At 38.7% G+C, this 21,219-nt stretch overlaps 1 protein-coding gene and 1 long non-coding RNA gene across 15 annotated transcripts in view; one reads left to right on the top strand and one right to left on the bottom strand.

Moving 5' to 3' along the window:
• The window catches only part of SCMH1 (Scm polycomb group protein homolog 1), a 177,267-nt gene that overhangs the window by 153,976 nt on the left and 2,072 nt on the right, over positions 1-21,219 (top strand). Inside the window, exon 16 of one of the 14 annotated variants that reach the window (XR_008918129.1) lies at positions 168-310. The exons of the other annotated variants lie outside the window; for them this stretch is intronic. The gene's annotated coding sequence lies outside the window, so the exon portion shown is untranslated. The remainder of the gene's footprint in view (positions 1-167; positions 311-21,219) is intronic. 14 annotated transcript variants of the gene reach the window in all.
• LOC103097826 (uncharacterized) lies at positions 94-7,133 on the bottom strand. Its single transcript, XR_466824.3, has 3 exons — positions 6,607-7,133; positions 6,302-6,438; positions 94-169 (listed from the first exon to the last, which is right to left on the bottom strand). It is a non-coding gene; the product is annotated as an uncharacterized LOC103097826 (long non-coding RNA).

The following is a 21,219-nucleotide window of genomic DNA, read 5'->3' as shown; positions in this document are numbered from 1 at the left end:
TTGCTATCTGTTTACTTTGTACATATTTATACACTCAGAGAATGACCTTTAGGTAGGAATAGACAAAACAAAAAAGTCCAATAGGACATAGATAATTATTATAAGTTAGGATATGATAACACTTTTTTCCAATTAACAAAAGTTTATTTTCTTTCTTCTCTCCCCAGTCCTAAAAAAAATCCAAAAACAGAACATTTGTAACCATTATGCATAGTCAAGCCAAAAAAAAAATTATTAAAAAGATGCTTAGCAAACATCTAGAAAAGAAAGCAGTGATCACAAAAAGACAATATGGCTTCATCAAGAACAGGTAACTTTATATTTTTGGCAGAGTTGTCAAACTGGTAGGGAAAGGTAATTGGTTATAGTCAATGAACATATATTAAAGTCCCTACATAGGCACTATGCCAAGGACTGGGAATACAAAGAAAGACAAAGCACTCCTCTTTCTCAAGAAGTTTACAATCTAATTAGGAGAGACAACATGCAAACAACAATGTACAAACAAGATAGATACAGAATACATTTGAAATAATCAGTAGAGGGGAGGCAATTAAATTAAGAGGGATTAGGAAAGACTTCCTGAGGAAAGTTGAGCTAGAGATATAAAGTAGGAGAAAATTCCAGATATTTGGTAAAAAAAAAAATATCCAGAACCAGGAGATGGAATATCTTGGGTCAAGAATATCTAGGATAATGATGGTGAACTTTTAGAGACTGCATGCTGTGCACCACCCCTTATCCCACACAGGGGAGGAAGAAAGTACTCCCATTGGGCTGCTGGGCAGAGGGGTGGGTAAAGTGAGGAATGTCCTTAGTGAATGTATGATGGGGAGGGAAGTGGCTCAAGTGCCCTACTCCCCTCCAGCTCAGCCACCTGTGAGCTGCCCATCTTACCCCAGAAAGGGGAGGGAGGAAGCACTCCCATTGGGCAGAGGTGTGGGTGATGGGAGAAATGTCATCAAGCACAGAGGAGGAGAAGGGAACAGCTCTGCTCAAGTCCCTCTACCTTTCTAGTAACAAACTCGGGGGGGGGGGGGAAACATGCATGTCCACAGAGAATGCTCTGCATGCCATCTTTGGCACACATGCCATAGGTTCACCACCACTGATCTAGGAGATATCAGTATCATTGGATTGGAGATACTGTTGGAGGTAAGAAATGTAAAAAAACTGGAAAGGTATAGAGGTATAGGTTGTGAAGGACTTTGAAAACCAAAAAGAGAATTTCATATTTGATCTTATAGGTAATAGGGAGACACTGGAGTTTATTGAGCAGAGGGATAACATACACCTATATTTTAGGAAGGTCACTTTGACAATTGAGTGAAGGATGGACTAGAATAGAAAAGAGACTTATGGCAAGGAAACCAGCCAGCAGGCTATTGTAATAGTCTAAACAAGAGATGATAAGACCCTGTCACAGGAGAGAAGGGAGCATAGTGAAAGGTGTTACAATAATTTAATCAATAGGTCTCCTCGGTAGATTGGATATGGGAGGTGAAAGTGTACTGAGGTGAAGATGACACCCAGGTTGTGAGTCTGAATGACTCGGAGAATGGTAGTACTCTCAACAGTAACAAAGACCTTTAGGAGGAGGGAGGATGTAAGGAGAAAGATGAGTTCAGTTTTGGATGTGTTTAAGACGTTTACAGGATATCTACTTCAAGATGTCCAATAGACAAAGACATGAGACTGGAAGTCAAGAGACAGAGTTAGATAAGTAGATTTGAAAATCATCAGCAGAGAGACAATAATTAAATCCAGGGGAGCTGATGAGCTCACCAAGCATAAAGTTAAGAAAAGAGTGCCTGGGACAGAGCCATATGAGACACCTAGGGTTAGTGGATGTGACCTGGATGAAGATTCAGCAATGGATATTCAGGAATAGTCAGTCAGTTAGGAGGAGAACCAGGAGAGGGTAAAGTCCCAAAAACCTAGAAAGAAGAGATTACTTTGAAGTGGGTGATCCAGCAGTGTCAAATACTACAAAGAATTCAAATAGGACAAGGGTTGAGAATAGGCCACTGGATTTGGAAATTAAGATTGTTATGGTAATTTTTTATTTTATTATTCAGGACACAAGGCCATATCTCCTTCAAATTTTGGCTAACTGAAAGTCAGTCTTAATTGTATCCTCAACTGACCAAAACTTGTTCCATGGGATGTGAAATTTACTTCCTTTAAACATTCCTTAGATAAGAAGCCTGAGGAAGACTCTCAGCAGTCTCTGACTCCTTGATCACATGTAAATCCACCTCTTCAAATAACCTATTTGCAAATACTCTAATGTAGTTCATCTATAATTTGACTTAGTTTACTTAGAGGTTGTTTGATGGGGTTTGTTTCCTTAGGGGATGTATGCTATTATGATTCTGTTTAACTTTTATGACATTGAAGGAAGCAGGCAATTATGAATCTATGTTCTCTTTAACTTTTATGGCCTGGGAAGAATGTACAAGTTACAAAATGTAAAAGAATTATTCTTTGTCACTCTGTTGTAAGTTTTCCTTTAAGAAAGCCTTGTTTAAGCCCTAATCAGGCTTCAGGTTTTCTCTGAGGCCTGAACCTATGCTTGAGCTTAATAATAAAACCTAGATTTTTACTTTCATAAATGTGCATTGTGATAAATATTTGGCAACAGTTACTCACCTCCTGAACTCAGAAAGGAGATATTTCTCCTGTTGAATTTAGCAATTTAGAAATCATTGATAACTTCAGAGAGAGAAGTTTCCACTGAATATGGAGGTAGAAAACCAGACTATATAATTTAGAAGAGAGTGAGAAGGGGGTAGCGAGGTTGAGCTCAGTGGATTGAAAGTCAGGCCCAGAGATGGGAGGTCCTGGGTTCAAATCTGGCCTCAGACACTTCCCAGCTGTGTGACCCTGGACAAGTCACTTAACCCCCATTGCCTAGCCCTTACCACTCTTCTGCCTTGGAGCCAATACAAAGTATTGACTCTAAGAAGGAAGGTAAGGGTTTTAAAAAAAGAGTGAGAAGAAAGTAAAGAAACATATTGTAGACAGCCTAATTAAAGAGTTTGACCATAAAAGGCCAAATTATATAGGATATATAGGATGATAGTAGTGGGGGGATATATATTAAGTGAGTTTCTTGAGGATGGGAGCAATATGGGCATGATTACAGGCAACAGTGAAGCAATCAGTGGACAAAAAGAAATTGAAGATAAGTGAAAAAATAGAGATAATAAAAGAGACAATCTGCTGGAGACTACAGGATGGAATGGGATTGTTTGTGCATTCAGAAGGATTTGCCTTGAGAAGAGAAGAGCCACCTCATATGAGACAGGAGTGAAGAGGTAGAGAGAATGGAAGAAGGCATCTAGTGTCAGCTGAAAAGGAGAGAAAAAGAGGGGAGGCATCTTGGCAAATGGCCTCAGTTTTTTCAGTGAAATATGAGGCAAGACTCAGCTGTACTGTGAAAATTTGAGAAAGAATGAAAAGGTTTGGAAGAGCTGCTTGTGGTGAATGGGATATTGAGTCAATTAGTGAAGTGTAAAAGAATTGCCTTGCTGCAGTAGATTACATAATATAAATTTGTAGTGGATCCACTTAACATGGTTTCAAGATTTTCTCCAGCTTGTTCAGCAGCATATGAATAGGAAGGAAGGAAGGAAATGATGGGAGTAATCCAGGGCTGAGTCTCACAGGTCAGGATTGGCAATAGATTGGCAATAAGATGGCAAGGACAGTTAAACTGGTTTAATGAGGGTCAAGATGAGAAAGAGAGAAGATATAATGCAGGTGTGAAGGGCTAAGGGAGTGAGGGATTAAGAACACCAGGAGGACAAGGAACAGGGTTTGGAGTTGTAAGGCATGGGGAGAGATAAAATGATGGCAGATTATGATTATAATTATTATTAGAGGCAATGAGGTCAAACTCAAAAGGAAATAGATCTCTTGTGAGCCATATATTGATTTAGAAAAGCACAAATTAACATTACCTATATTCTGTTGTATCTTTTTTTTAAAAACTGTCTTTTTTGTCTTGTTTTTTCTTTTTTTCTTAATTATAAAATTAATTTATTGCAAAAGCATAGGGTAACATCTACATATATATGATCAAAGTAATAAACAGGTATCTTTAGAAAGGGGAAAAGACTCTGCATGTGATGTTTTCATTCTCATTTTTGGAGCAAAAATTACTCTCCAATAGCATACATTATTGCCTTTGGAAGGACTGAAGGGTAGGGAAATAGTAATGTAGGAGAATAGTGAGAAAGACAGTCAAACCAACATTAAAATTCAGTGAGCAAAATAATTTCTGCCAAGTTCTAAGGATCTAAACATGTATTTTAAATGAATAGAGAAAAATAAGACTAACGACTCTTAAGGCAGAAGGGCGAGAGCTAGATAAATGGAGTTAAGTGACTTGCCCAGGGTGCCCCCTGGATTTTTATTTGTTAAACATTTCCCAGTTACATTTCAATCTGGTTCAGGCTTCACTCAGGGATTTTTGCAGGCAGGGAATTTGACACTTTTGGTATAGATATTGTTTACCTAGATTTGTTCAAAGCATTTAACAAAGTATTTCATATTAGTCAAGTAAAACAGGTGGAGGGCTATAGGCTAGATCTTAGCACAATTAAATGGATTAAGTTCCAAGTGAATGGCCAGGCTGAAAGAGTAGTTTTGATATCAATTTGGCAAAAGTGGAGCACCCCAAGAAGCTATCTATGCTTGATTCTGTACTAGTCTACATTTTTAACAAGGACTAAAACAGAAAGCATCAGATGTGCAGATGACAAAAAAACAGGAGAAACAAACTACTGGATGAGAATCAGGATCCCAAAAGGCTAAAATTCTACACTGAGGACTCTCACTATTCTGGTTGCCTTCCTCTGAATTCTCTCTGTTCCATCAATGTCCTTCCTAAAATGCAGTCCCCAGAACTGTACGTAATGTTCTTCATGTGGTCTGACCAGAGCAGAGTTTAGAGTAGAGTGTGTCTGTCTATCAACTCAAATTCCTTCACAGTCACCTCAAAGTCTTAGTATATAGGGATTAGATGAAAGGAGGAGATATTTAGTAAAAGAAAAGATTCAGGGAGAGACATGATATTGTTCCTCATGTATTTGAAGGACTATCATGTGGAAGGATTAGTTTTGTTCTCTTTGACTACAAAGGGCTGAAGCAGTAGAGGCATTATTTAGGAACAATGTCATGAAAAACTTTCAACTAATTAGTAATCCAGGAATTATTGGATAATAATAGTAGATCCATCCCCATTCAGAGTTTTCAAAGGAAAAAATAGAACTGACTACTTATATCTAGTAGATGTGTGTGTGTGTGTGTGTGGTGGTGGTGGGGGGGTGTTTGAGGAGAATTTGTTTGTTTTTTTTAAGGTATGGGTTAAATGACTGTTGAGGTCCCTTCAAACTCTGAAATTTCTGTTTGTGTGATGTCATATTGTTGATTCATATTGATCTTTGCATCTGCCAAACTCTGGTGTTGAGATGATGGAGAAATGGGGGCAGGTCAACAGGTAGGCAAGATGGTAGTCTCAGGGAGCAAATGATATTGCTAGCTGCAGAAGTGCTTCTTCCTTGGAGATTTTCCTTTCCAGAATGATCTGCTGCCATTTCTACTTTCTCAACTTCCATATTTTGTTCTTCCCTCATATGCTTCTGAGCTGTGTGATTATGGAAAAACCACTTAATCTATCCCTTAATTTCCTCATCTATAAAATATGAATAATAGCACCTGTTTCCAAGCATTGTTGTAAAGTTAAAATGATATCATCTCTGTAAAGCACTTTACAAACCTTAAATTGTTTTATAAATTTTAGCTATTGTCATCAGATGATGCCCTAGGACAATATTAAGGCCTAGGAAAATCTCTTCTGCTGAACTTTGTTTTCCTGCATATGTGCCTTTTCTCATCTTGTTTCCTGTGCTAAAATGTCCTTCCTCATGTCTACCTATTGAATTCATATCTATCCATTACAATCCAACCTCTGGAGGAGGGCCTCCAAGAAGGCTTCTCAAAACCCCACTTCATCCCCAGTTTAGTGAAGGTGTTTTCCTATTTGGACCTCAAATGGTGCTTTATTTGAACCTCTTTAATGCATTTATGATGTAAAATTCTGCTAACAGAATTATTGGTGTTTGTCTTATTCCTTTATTAGACTGTTAAGCTTCATAAGTGTAGGGAATATGCCATATCTACACTTTGCTTCTCTTCTAGTACAATGTGCTGCATACAGCAGGCAATAAATTATGTTGAAATAAATGCCCTGTGCTCAGAGGAAAGTATAGATCAGAGTGGGGAAGTGACTTACCAAAGTACCAAACCCAAATCCAGCTCTCTCACTTCCACACATTCTGGTCTTGTCTTACACCTGTATCTTTTGAGCATGCAGTAATACTTCTTCCTTCCAGTTCATCTCTCTGACTATGAACCCCAAGTATCAATTTCCTAAAGTGAAAGTAAAATTCCCTAATGGAACACCAACCCAACAGCCATTATTATTATGAAAAGTCTTAGACTCGCCTTACTTTCTGATCAGAGAAACACCTCCCCACCCCCACCCCCTCCAGCTGCATGGAGTCTAGGAGGGAGCCATAGAACCCAAGGCATCGTCACCTGGGGAACCAGGCCCAGACATTCTAATACACCCTGGGGCTGGGCACCAGCCAGGGTGAGGCTGGTTTTCAGACACCAGGGCACCAAGTCCCCCTGAAATGGACCTCAGCAGACCAGCTGGGGGTTCCAACATTGCAGACGTTTGATGATGGCTGGGGATGGGGGTGTGGGCACTGCCAGGCTGCTGGGCTCTGGACAGGTGAGCAAGACACCTAAGACAAGGATGAGATAGGCTAGGACTTGGGTCTTTTGAGGTTTGGGCTTCTAGTAGTCAAATGAAAGAGTGTGCCCCTAGAGGAATAAAGGTATAGGACTGGGGAGACATTCTTGCTCCTAGCTTTTGGGACATGCTGAGTTCCTTAGTGGTCCCTTGGCATTTGCCCCCTTATAGGGCAACTTTTAAAGGCACAGACCCTGCCTCTTCCCTCCCCATGCTGACTACCAAGCTCATCCCTATCCTGACGTTTCCATCTTTCTGTGAGATCACAGTAGGGGCCCTGACAGGGAGGCATCCACTTTCTATTTCATCCACTGCTGCCCACCAGGGAGCTGAGTGAGTCTGAGCCCCAACTGCCCCTGAGCACTTTCATTTCAGCTGGGGAGTCAGGGCAGTAGGAGCCCTGGCTGGACCCTAGGGACAGCTTGTCATGTGTTTGGGAGTTAGCCAGGTGGGGGAGGTTTGGGTTAGGAAGAATGATGAGTCCTTTGGGTTCTCTGCCCTCATACTAGCCCTTCTATACCTATTTTTCTACCCTACCCCCCCTTGCCCTAACCACAGAGGTCGCTGGATACTTCTGAGTCCCTCAGGAGCACCACTGGCTAGGGCCCCAGAAGGGAGGGACTGAGTCTCCTTAGAGAGGAGAGGATGATAGAAGCTCTTTTCAATTCTATTATTTATTAGCTGCCTACTACTTACATGGTCTTGTGCTTGTTGCTGAGATACAAAGACAAAAAAAAACAACAACAAAAAACCAAACCTCCTCCCCAGCATTTACCAAGGGGAGGATATTATAATACAGATAAGTAAATACCAGGTAAATATGAGGAGGAAGGGAGACCCTTAACAAATGGAGAGATGAACACTTTGTAGAAATGGTGGCACCTGAGCTTAGCCTTGAAGGAAGATTCTGAGAAGCAGAGACAAGGAGGAAGAATGAATTCCAGCCTTAGGATCAGCCTGTGTTTGAAGGCAAAGTGTGGGAAGATTGAATGTCAAGTTCAGGAAGCATCTAGTAGGGCGCCTTTGCTTGAATTTAGAAGCTTGTGAAGGAGAGTAAGCTTCCAACCTTCCAAAGATGGAAAGGTAGGTTGGAGCCAGATTGTGGAAGACCTTAACTGCCAAGCTCGGTTTGTATTTTATCCTAGAGGCCATAAGAATCTACTGGGGAGTTTGGAGCAATGTCATAGAATTTTTGGCAGGTGTATGGAGGTTGGAGATACTGTAGAGAACAATTAGAGGTGATAAATATTACAATAGCCCATGTGAGAAATGATAAGATCTGTTCAAACTAAGGGAGTAGCCAGGTGAATGAGATGATGAAAGAGATTGTGAAAGAAGAATCAACAGGACTTGATAATTAATTGAATATGGAGGGTGAGAGAGAGGGTTGGAACCTTTCAGCTTACAAAACTGGTGTACTGAGAGGGTGATCAGTGTACCCTCAGTTGAAAATAGAGAACCTAGAAGGATAGATTTAGAGGGAAAGATTACTAATTCCGTTTTAGAAGTTTGAGAATTTGAGGTGAAGTGGCAAGACATACAGGTGAAGATGTTGAGGAAGACTAGTCATATAAGACTGAGTAAGAGAGACATATAAAAGAGTGCTTAGGGCTGGGTTTGGAAATCAGGAATTTACTTACATAGAAATTATAATTACCATGTTTATTTTTTATTTAAAATTTTTAAGTAGGTTTTATTGTCAGCCCTTTGTATTTTTATCACAGTCTTTTCTGGATATAATCATGTGGTGGCACATGACACCAGAACTTGTTTTGTGTAACAAGGAAAAACAGTTGAGCAAAAACAACTGTTCTAGTAATTGCATTCTAATAACATGTGCAACATTCTGCTCCCATAGTCCCATACCTCTCTGCCAAGAAAAAGAAAATATATTTCCTATTCTTTAAGAGTACAGCTGGTCATTAGTGTTACTTAAAATTGGCTTACTGTTAGTAGTTTTTTAAAAAATTATTATGTTTTAAGTTCATTATATTTATTGTTATACTTTTATTCTGCATTCGTTCATTTAAATTATCCTGTTTTCCTGAATTTCTCACATTCATCATTTCTTTACTATACAATAATCCATTATTCACAAACCACAGTTCAGTCTACTTTCCTAACATTGTTTTTAAAATAGTTGGTCCAATTCACAAGTGTCCACCAATTCTATATTTTAAAAAAAAACAACTTATCTTTCATCTTAGAATTAATATTGTATATTGGTTCCAAGGCAACAGAATGGTAAGGGATAGGCAGTGGGGGTTAAGTAACTTGCCCAGGATAATACATCTAGAAAGTGTCTGAGGCCAGATTTGAACCTAGGACCTGTCTCCAGGCCTGGCTTTATCCACTGAGCCATCTAGCTAGTCCCTACAATACTATATTAAGTTTTCCTGTTTTCCCATAGTTGAACCTCCAACACTGCATTTCCCTTTTTTTGCTGTCTTTACCAATTTGTTTTGTATAGAGATGATATTGAATCCATATGAGCTGATATCACCAACAGCAAGAATGTAGAGAGATGAGGACCCAGGACAGAAAGTTTTAAGAGAAATGAGCTAGAGGAAGAAATGGGAAAAAAAGGAAATGATCAGAGAAGGGAATTTCAGAGTCTAAGAATATCAAGATTAGGACACAGCTGGCTGACTCAGTGGATTGAGAGCCAGGCCTAGAGACAGGAGGTCCTAGGTTCAAATCTGACCTCAGACACTTCCTAGCTGTGTGACCCTGGGCAAGTCACTTAACCCTCACTGCCTAGCCTTACCACTCTTCTTCCTTGGAACTGATACTTGGCATTGGTTCTAAGACAGAAGGTAAGGGTTTAAAAAAAAAAAGAATATCAAGATGGAATGATTATAGTGAAATAACAAGAGTATATAAAGTTGTCCCTCACTATATCATGGTTCAACTATCACAGCTTCACTGTATCACAAGTTTTTAAAATATTTATATCTAATTCTGTATCACTTATTGTGGCACACTATTGGCTGATGGAATGAAAGGTGACTAACCACAGTGCTGTGTTCTGTGTCCTGGGTACTGATTGGCTCAGTGACTATAGATTAATAAGAGTGTGGAAAACATTTATAGGAGAGTGGAAAGGGTTTATAAAGCCTTAAATTTTATATAATAATAAAAATAAATATAACACCGCTACTTCACTGATTTTCACCTATCGTGGGGATCTCTGGAATGTAACTCCCACAATAAGTGAGGGATCACTATATATTTTATATATATATGTATGTATAAGTATATCAGATATACTACCCCATAGTTTGCTGATGTGACTCAGGAAAGTTGAAAGAGGTCCAATTGAGAGCAATGTTTCTACAACCATAAAGTCATAACAGATTCTTGAGGTGGTCCACAAAGAAAGTCTGGGCTATAACTTTTTGTTTGGTAATGTCTTCAGAATAAACCAGGACTTATATGTATTTGTGAGCATATTTGACAAATTTGACCTCCCTGAGTCTTAGTGGTTGAAATACACTGGAATATAACCCTGGCTGGAAAGAACTTATTGCTTAAAAATTAGTATAGGTAAAGAGAGGAGTAGAGTATACTTATGAAGAAAATCCATAAACTAGAGAAAGGGGAGAGGCATAGTAAAGAGCTTTTGGGTGAAAGTCAACATAAAAAAACAAAAGTAATTTTGTTATTGGAGTATATCACGTACCACCTAAATGGGAAGAAGTAGATGAGTAAGAGGGACAGATCACCAGTCTGGCAGAGAGAGACATGATAAAGTAGTGATAGATTTCAATTTTCTAGACATCTTTTGAAGATCTCTCTATCAAAAATACAAAAATAGAGCAATTGATCACTTCTTGGTTTATCCTAATGATAATCTCATCCTATAAAAGGATGGTGGAAGTGAAATTCTTTATTGGATTTGATTCTTACTAAAATAGAATTTTATTGGTAGGTTGAAAAGAAAATAATGGGAACTTGAGTTGGAGATAGAGAATGATACCTTCCTCCTCCACTAGGTACTGCAATAAAGTGCTGAACCTAGACTTCTAAGTTAAATTTGACCACAGACACTGACTAGTTCTATATCCTTGTGCAAGTAACCTGTTTTTCTTATTTTCCTCATCTTTAAAATGGGGATAATTGTACCTTCCTAAGTTGGCACATAGTAGACGCTATATAAATGCTATAATCATCATAATCATCATTATTTTTTATTATTGTTGTCATCATCCTCAAGTTTCTGATAGAAAAGGATAGAAAAGTTGGGAATAGTCTGACATCCTAGATTCAGGGAAAGCATATTTAAAAGGCTTAAGGTAAAGGAAAGATTCAGGATCCCAAGGCCTAAAATTTACAAGAGAAGTGAACTGTATAGGAATGGGAGATGCTCAGGAATAAGCACAAAGAAAAATAGTTTGGTGAGGAGGAAGAATGAGAGTTATATGAAAATTATATGGATGCACAAGGAACTAACCAAGCAACTTTAGATTTTAAAAAGAATTGTACAGCAGATGGAAATGAAATAAGAAATAGGTAAAAATATGACACAGCCCTGAAAAGCCTATCTTAAAGAGGTCTTCAGTGGAGTATCCCAAGCAACTGTACTTGACCATGAGCTGTTTAACATTTTTATCACTGATGTGTATAAAGAAATAGATGACATGTTCATCAAATCTGCCGATGACAAGTTGGAAGGAAAAGATTCATAAGCTAATCCCAATAATATGAAATGTAATAGAGTTAAGCCTAAAATCTAAAATTTAACTTAAAATATCAACTGTCAATACTGGACAGGGAGGCATGGTTAGAAAGAAGTTTTTGGGGGGAAGCTGGGTAGCCCAGTGGATTGAGAGCCAGCCCTAGAGATGGGAGGTCCTAGGTTCAAATCTGGCCTCAGACACTTCCCAGCTGTGTGACCCTGGGCAAGTCACTTGACCCCCATTGCCTAGCCCTTACCACTCTTCTGCCTTGGAGCCAATACACAGTATTGACTCCAAGAAGGAAGGTAAGGGTTTAAAAAAAAAAAAGTTTTTGGTCTTTAACAGTTTTTATTTTTATTTTTTTAAACCCTTACCTTCCTTCTTAGAGTCAATACTTTGTATTGGCTCCAAGGCAGAAGAGTGGTAAGGACTAGGCAATGGGGGTCAAGTGACTTGCCCAGGGTCACACAGCTGGGAAGTGTCTGAGGCCAGACTTGAACCTAGCACCTCCCATCTCTAGGCCTGGTTCTCAATCCACTGGGCTACCCAGCTGCCCCCAGCAGTTTTTAGTAGAATAGAAAGACTTAAGATGAGCCAGAAGCTTGGTGTGGCTAATGTAATCTTGGGCTACATTAAGAGAGACAAGGCTACTAGGAATAGGAATGTAACAGTCCCCCTTTAGGTATGCCACCCTCATCAAACCTCAGACACTGCAGTATTTTATTTCTTTCTAGGCACTTCACAGTATTAAAAAGGTTTTTGATGAACTTGAAAGAACATTCCAGGGCAAAGCAACCAAATATGAGAAAGGACCTTAAAGAATCCATGCCACATAACGACTGGTTGAAGGGATGGGGGAATGCTAGCATAGCTTGTAAAAAAGAATATTCGGGATGGATCTTATAATTGTGTTCAACTATTTTAAGATTGTCATGTGGATGAGCATTATTTAGACTTCTTTTACTTGGCCTCATAAGAAAGAACCAGAAACAATGATTTGAAATAGGCATTTGGGCTATTAAATGATAGAAGAAAGTTCCTTACAGAGAGTTGTCATCAAGTGAAAAGGGCTGCCTCAAGAGAGGGAGTAAGTTCATTCCTATCCTAGGAGATCTCCCAAGTAAAGGCTGGGTGACCAACTGTCAGAGATGTTAAATTCTTTTTGAGTGATGGCTAGAGTAGATAGCTACTAAGGTTCCTTCCAGGTCTCAAATTCTATGATTTTATATCTGTTGGTTCACACATAAAGCAGAGAGAATGTTGAACTTGGGGTCAGAAAGGCCTTAGTTCATATCATCCCTCACACATTTATTTGCTGTGTCACTGATCCTGGTCGTATCATTTAACCTCTCTCCAGACTCAGTTTCTTTATCTGTAAAATGGAAATAATAATAGTATCAAGCTCATACGGTTCCTTGAGTTTCAAGTGAGATAATATATGTAAAGTATTCTGCAAACTTTAAAGTGCTATAGGAATTCTAGCTACTATTATTATCATTGTTGTCATTGTTATGCTGGGTTTTGAGGCAGGGGAACCCTTGAACTCAATACTACCCTGGATATCTACATTTCTCCCACTCCCAACAAGTCATGGACTATGGGCTGGGCCTGTATTTGATGTCAAGCAACATCTAGAGAGTTTGTGTTCATCTAGAGCTGTAGTTCTCAACCTTTCTAATGCCGTGACCCCGCAATACAGTTTCTCATGTTTCAGTGACCCCAAACCAAAAAATTATTTTGGTGGCTACTTCAAAACTGTAATTTTGCTACAGTTATGATTCGGAATGTAAATACTTGATATGCATTATGTATTCTCATTGCTACAAATTGAGAGATTGAGAACCGCTGATCTAGAGAGTTTTGCTCTTCAGTCTTGCCAAGAGCTTTGAACTGTAAACCAAATGACCTTCCAGGATCTCTTCAGCTCTAACATTTTGTGATTTGGGAGGAAGGAGAATGGATTCAGGTTTCAGTTCTGCCAGCTAGTTGCTGTGTGAACTTGAACAACTCTTTTCCCCTTTGTTGATTTCAGTTTCCTCCTAAATAAAATGAGAGGGTTCCTAGATGATCTTACTTTAAAGCCCTTTCCCACATTCACATTGTGTTTTCAGTAACTTAGAGGACCTTGATTCTATTCCCTACTCTGCTACTCACTCACAGTGTGACCTTGGTAAGTCACTTCCTCAATTGGAGATTCAGGTTCCCTCTCTGTAAAGAGAAGGGAATGGAATAGCTGATATCTAAGGCCCTTTCTGCTCTAGTACTCTGTGGTACCCCTGAAATCTCAGTTCTCAATCAGAACCTAACCCACAGTGGAATATTGCCCCTCTGTTTTAGGGTACCTGCTTTCTTCTAAATTATCTCCTCTGCCTTCTGCCTATTTTGTCCATTACTGCCCTTTAAATTAAAACATTGTCTCCAGAAGTCCTGTGCAGTCTATACCTTGCCAGGAAAGTTGGGACAGAATAGGATTTTTTTGTTTCTTTCTTCTAAATCCTTACCTTCTGTTTCAGTATCGATTCTGAGACAGAATCTTACTTAGCCAACAGCATCGATTCTGAAACAGAAGAGTGACAAGGGCTAGCCTAATGGGGTTAAGTGACTTGCCCAGCTTCACACATCTAGGGCCAGATTTGAATCCAGATTCTCTCTAGACCAAGACCTCAATCCACTGTGCCTACGTAGTTTCCCCCTAGTTGCAGGAAAGTTTTAACAGGATACATGAACCCAGCATCATCCCAAGCTTTTGTCAATGGCAGTGAGAATAATAATATCTTAGGTTTAGTAAATGCTTCAGATTAACCTTGGAAGACAAGTACTAAGGACATGAATTCCAAGGCTTCATAACTATAGGAGGTCTGAGATTTGAAAGGTGTGGAGAGGTATTCATGCTTTTGGGGAACCAAAAGGCATTGGAGGAGACCCTGGATATCCAGTTGCCACCTCCTCTGTTGTTATTACTTGTTAACTACCATTTCTTTTGGCCTTAAGAGACAAATATGTAATGCAAATAGTATTGTCCCATTTTACACATCAAGAAACTGAGGTTTGGATAATTTAAATGATTTATAATCTTATAGAATTTAAAGCTGGAAGTGACTTTATAAATCCCTTTAGGCATTGATGATCCTGAAGTAGTAGAGTGTAAAAGTAAGTAAATGTCATCCTAATATATAAGGGAAAAAAAGGAGGTGAGAAGTAGTTGGAAATTAGGTATCAACTTCAGACCTCAAAGTCAACAGGAGAGCAGCCTTTGTCTATATTAGATCTTTGGCAGAAATCTACAATAATTACTGATCACAGGCAGTTAAGTAACCATACCAATGTCCCATCTGTGGAAATGGCAAGGAAGCTTAGCTCAGACCCTGAGCCCATATCCAATAGTTGTAGTAGTCAGTTTGCCATAAGTGTCTGCCATAAGAACAGCAGAAAAATAAGTATCTCACTTCCAGAAAGTATGGAGGACAAGGAGAATTTTGCAGTGACCAGAGAATGCTCTACGCTCATTTTTCAGCTAATGAGAGTACAGGTGTGTATGCTCAAAATGCAACTTAGTTTTCCTAATAGAGGAAAAGATAAAATGGAGATGGAATAATTTCTCTACTCTCCAACCTATAAGAGAAAATAAAGTGTTCTCGGATTGTGCTGTCCAAGCTTTTTTCTTGATCATGGTTTTCAGGTAGTCCATTAATTCTCAAATTCTCTCTCTTGAATCTTATTTTCTAGGTCAGTTGTTTTTTTCAATAAGGTATTTCATGATTCCCTGTTTTTTTTATTCCTTTGATTCTGCTTTATTGTTTCTTGATTTCTCCTGAAATCATTAGTTTCTAGTTACTCAATTCTAATTTTTAAGACCTGATTTTCCTTCATCAGCTTTTGGTTCTTTTCATTTCTTCTTGCATTGCTTTCATTTCTCTTCCCCACTTTTCCTCTGCCTCTCTTAATTATTTTTTGAAGTCTTTTTTGAGCTTTTCCAGAATCTGTGTCCAATTCATATTTTTCTATTGGACTTGCATGTGTTTGCTTTGCTTTCATTGTCCCCTTCTGTGTCTGTACCTTGCTTTGTCTCCATAAAAATTCTTTAGAGTTAGGTGGTTTTTTTGTTGTTTGCTCATTTTTTTCTACCTAATTATAGGTAGGCTCTTTTCTGGGAGGTTGGGGTACCCTCTTAAACTTCAGTCCTTTCTTGATGCTATTCTCAGCTTGTTTTCTGGGTTTTTACTGGTGTGATGATCCGAGGGCTGAAAGCTCTGAAATCCCCCTCCCCCTGCTGATTTAATTAACTTTTGAGATCCTGATAGCTCAAAGACTTGTCTTGGACTTGGTTGTAAGCTTTTGGTCTTACTTTGATTTTGATCAGGCCAGGACCTGGGACATACCCTTGATTGCTCTGCCCTGAGCTTTATGCAAAAGATCTGCCCACAGAAGTTGTAGGTCTAGGTTCAAATGTGGCCTCAATTCCCAGCTGTGTGACCCTGGGCAAGTACTTAACCTTCATTGCCTAGCCCGTACTGCTCTTTTGCCTTGGAGTATCAACTCCAAGATGGAAGGTAAGGATTTAAAAAAATCTGCCTCCCCCCTTAGTACTATTAGCCACCCCAAACTGTGATCTGTGTCCTCACCCCAACCCCAAACTGGGACTGGGACTCTTGGCTTCGCTCTAGTCCCACACAGATGAGCCTACTTCATCAAAGACTGTCCCGGGACTGGGACTTTGGACTTCTCCACAGGTTTGAAATTTCAAGGAGTATGGGTTGGCTTGGGCCACTATTTGCCCAGCCAGTATATCAGGGAATGAACATTGGCTTGGGATTAGGTTCCAAACCTGGGATGATGTGGGGTGGAGATGTGTGGCTCCTTGCTATAGTCTTGCAGACTGTGCTCCCCTCTTACCCCAGTGCCCCAGATGTTCTCTGCCTACCTTTTCAGTTTTTCTTTTATTGAAAATTGTTTCACTCTTTCTCCTTCTTGGTTCTTTCACTACTGTATTCGTATTGTGGCGATATTTTAATATTGGTTGGAGAGGATTCTCATGGTGACTTGGAGCTTCTTTGTTCTACCAATAAAGTGTTCTTGGAAAGAATAAAGATGCTTCAGAGGGAGAAAAGGGGGAAACAAAACAAACAGAGGTGAATCCTGGTCTGTGTCAGGAAGTTAGAACAGATTGTTGAGGGAAAAGGGAAGGACCATTTTGACTCTTTGGAGCTGTGAGATAGGTATGAATTTTTTTCTGTAATGTTTAGGGCTGAACCTTAACCTTTTAAGAAGGAAGCAGCCTCTTGTGATCCAAGTAATAATCATGTGGATCCAAATTCCCAATGAGGATTCTTTCAGTAAAAACAGAGAAAGAAGAGTGGATGACTTTACTGAGAGGCAAATAAAATTGATGTTAACTTTATATAAAAACTAAAGAGATCTTTCTAGGGAATTTGTCCAGGATTTGATATAGGCAATCAATACTTACTAAACCTGACTACACTACCCATTTCTGGTGATTCATGTGTGGGACAAATTATGCCACCAAAAGGAACCTAGAAAAAAATTGCTTGAGACTATGAAGTCCTGGCAGGGGTGGGATGGAGGTGAGATAGGACCTTAGGAGAAGAGGAGGCAAAAGAGGTTTGAGTTTCTATGCCACCACTTAAAATTTAGGAATAGTTGACTCTTAGACCAGGAAAGGTAGGAACTTAAGAGAAATTGGTAAAAAATGTTCCTAAAGTCTTTAAGAATCTGATCTTAAGGGCTTTAAATTGAAAATGAAAGGGAAGGGAGAAAACCACCCACATATACCTTCGTCACCAAGTACTTGAGAGAATAACATACAATATAGAAAGACAATGAAGAGGAACACTAATTTATAAGATACAGCTTCAAATGTCTATAGCCTAATGATTTGACCTGAAAGCAGAAGGCTGGGGGGGAAATAAAGGTGATCGAAGCATCTGAATGCAAGGAGAGAAATTTACCCTCAAAGGTAGCACCAGTATTTAGATTTCAGGCATTACTATTTGTTCTTTCTTCAAAAGGAACAAAAAGGATGAAATAGTTCATGCAGTATGCATATTAGGAATATATGCTCATATAAAGAAATGTGCAAAATAGAGAAGGAAGGGAAAGCATTTGGGTAAATATTGCAGAATCTCAGAATTGGAACAGCAGTAGCCATTTCAACAGCAAACCATACTTAGCCAACAATCCCCACTGCAGCATCCCCAACAAAGGGTCTCCCTTAAAACACAGGAGCCAAAAACTAGGCAACAGTACTCCCAAGTATAATCTGATAAGGACAGAATTGAGTGAGACTAATATCCTCCATATTCTGGACAACATAATAGAACCTAAGAACATGACACTGTTGATTCATATTAACCTTGTGGTCCACTAAAAAACTCTTGGCTTTTATGCGAATTTAATCTAAACATTTATCTTTTTGCATACCTAGCTATGTCTCCCTCATTCTTATCTGATTTGCAGATGACATGAAACTGAGAAGACAAAGATAACTTTCATAGACAAGTCAAAATCCCAAATGATCTTGATAAATGGAAATGATCCTCTGACTCCAAACATGAAATTTTATAGAGATAAATATCAAGTTTTCAACTTGTGCATTTAATGTTTTTTAAAAAACTCAAGTATTGGGAAGGCATGGCTAGGCAACTTGTTAGTGGGCGGGGGGGAGGGAGGGGTCCCAACAACTAGAGATTTTAATGTACTACATAAGCTCAATGTGAGTTTACAGTGTGACTGACACGACAGATAGAAAAGCTAATGTGGTTCTTAGCTATATTAGGGAGACACATGATTTCTAGAAAGGAGTGAGTGTCCTGCTATATTCTGCCTACATTGGAGAAAATCTAGAGTAACATGTTGTCAGTGTCACATTTTAGGAAGGACATCCATAACTAAGGAAAGAAGGGAAGGGGAAGAAAAAGGGAAAGATATATTCTACTGAATACCGAATTTCAGAGAATAGCAAAAAGTGATAAGGTGTTGTTGTTTTTTTAATGAACAATACAAAAATAGAAAAAACAATAGATTGGGAAAGGAGAGAAATCTCTTCAAGAAAATTAATGATAACAGGAATATTCCATGCAAAAGTAGACATGATAAAAGACAGAAATGGCAGGGACTTAACAGAAGTAGAATAGGTTAAGAAGAGGAAAGACTATACAGAGGAACTATATAAAAAAGCTCTTAACATCACAAATACCCACAGTGGTTTAGTTACTGATGCCAGACATTCTGGAAAATGAAGTCAAGCAGACCGTAGGAATCATTGCTAAAAGGTAATGGAATTCCAATTGAGTTATTTAAAATACTAAAAGATGATGCTGTTACAATATTGCACTCAATATTGCAGCAAATTTGGAAAATTCAGTAGTTGACCATTAGATTGGAAAAGATAAATTTATGTCTCAGTCCTAAAGAAGGTAAATGCCAAGGAATGTTTAAATTATTGCACTCATATCACATGCCAGCAAGTTTATGCTTAAGATTCTGGAAGCTAGGCTTCAGCAGTATATGAATCAAGAATTACCAAAAGAGCAGAGACTGGTTTTGGAAGAGACAGAGGAACTACAGACCAAATTGCCAACATTGGATGAATTATGGAGAAAACAAAGGAATTCCAGAAAAACATCTACTTCTGCTTCATTGATTATGCCTTTGACAGTGTGGATCACAACAAAATGTGGCAAGTCCTTAAAGAAATGGAAGTATCATTATCTTAATTGTATCTTAAAGAATCTATTTGGAGGCAAGAAACAACAGTTAAGAGCTGAACATGGAACAACTGATTGGTTTAAGGTTGGAAAAGGAATATGACATTAATTTACATGCAGAGTACATCATGCAAAATGCCCAGATGGACAAATCAAAAGCCCAGAATTAAGGTGGCTGGGAGAAATATCAACAATCTAAATCAAAGATCAGTGCAGACAGTGACAGCAGCCATGGAATTAAAAGATGTTTCTTGGAAGAAAAGCTATCGCAAATCCAGACAGCATACTAAAAAGCAAAGACATCATCTTGCCAACAAGAGGTCATAAAGTCAAAGCTATGTTTTTTTTTCCCCATTAGCAATGTATGGCTCTGAGAATTGGACTATATGAAAAGCTACACTACATAATTTGAATTATGGTGCTGGAGAAGACTTTTGAGAGTTCCTCAATAAGATTAAATAAGTATATACTTAAAGAAAATAATTCACACTATTCACTAGAAAGTCAGATACTGAAACTGAAGCTTAAATACTATAGCCACATAATGAGAAGACAGGGCTTATTAGAAAAGTCCCCAGTGCTGAGAAAGATTGAAGGCAAAAGGAAAGATGACTAGTGTCATAGAAACAATGAACGTTAACTTGTACAGACTTTAAGAGATAGTGGAGTATAGAAGGACCTGGCTTTGTTATGATCCATGGAGTCACAAAGAGTTGGACAGAACTGAACAGCTACTACAACAAATCTAGAGAGTAACTAACATGGTAAGAAGTCTCAAGACTATGCCAATTAAAGGTGAATCCAAGATGACAGAACAGCAGAAACAGTACAACTACGCATTCTTCCACAGAACTCCCCCTAATAGACTTAGAAAATGGCCAGACTCAATCTTGATGGGGGAAAAAAGGAAATGTCACAGTGGGTCATTTGTCCAGCTCAGGTCAGCATACAGGTATCACAAGAGACAGAGAGGTTGGGGCAGGAACATTCTACTCATAGAGCACTCCAACACTAAGGATGGGGGCTGTGCACCAGGGCAAGAAGAGGTCCCATCTCTGTGCTAGAGTGTGTTCCCAAACAACAACTGGCAGCTTTGTCAACTACTTCAAAAGCAAAGCTCCAGAGTAAACCCAACATAGACACAAATTCAACTAGAATTCCTAGAAGAGATAAAGGAAGATTTTTTTAAAAGGGGTTTTAAACATTTTTAATCAACAAAATGAGAACACTGGAGAGAAAAGAAGACAAAGATGAAGAAGAAGACGACGACGACGACGACAATGACATAAGATAGATATCTCAGCAAAAACAACTTTCCTGGAAAACAGAGAAAAAAATTTAAGTATCATACTACCTAAATGTCATGACAAATAAGAGAACCTAGATATCTTATTTCAAGAATTTTTAAGAAAACTGCCCAGGTCTCTTAGAACCAGAGGACAGAATGGAAATAGAACAATCTACTTTCTCAAAGAAATTTCAAAATGAAAACTCTCAGGTACCTTATAGCCAAAATCCAGAGTTCCCAGGTCAGAGTAAAAATACTGTGAGTAGCCTAAGGAAGAAATTCAATTACCAAGAAGCCACAGTCAGCATCACACACAGATTTTGCAGCCACTACTATAAAGTAGCAGAGAACTTGGAATAAAATATGGAATAAAGTTTTCAGTAAGGCAATGGATAACTAACTTAAGAATAACTTGCCTAAGTTTAATCATGGCGGGGAGGGGAAAGATTCTCCAATGAAATAAAGGACTTCCAATAATTCCAGATAAAAAGGCCAGCGCTGCAGAGAAACTCTGAAGTTCAAACATAGGAGTGAAGAGAAACATACAAAGGTAAACATAAAAGAATAATAAGTGGCAAAATGAGGGTAAACTTCCTACATTCAAAATATGGGAGATGATACATATATCCTCTCTGAATCCTATCATCATCAGGAACGATTAGAAATGGCCTGGGAGTGGTCCTGTTATATGTTGGTGATCTT

This window comes from Monodelphis domestica, chromosome 4, assembly GCF_027887165.1.
Source record: "Monodelphis domestica isolate mMonDom1 chromosome 4, mMonDom1.pri, whole genome shotgun sequence".
Taxonomy (NCBI): domain Eukaryota; kingdom Metazoa; phylum Chordata; class Mammalia; order Didelphimorphia; family Didelphidae; genus Monodelphis; species Monodelphis domestica.
This window is presented reverse-complemented; position numbering and strand designations above follow the sequence as displayed.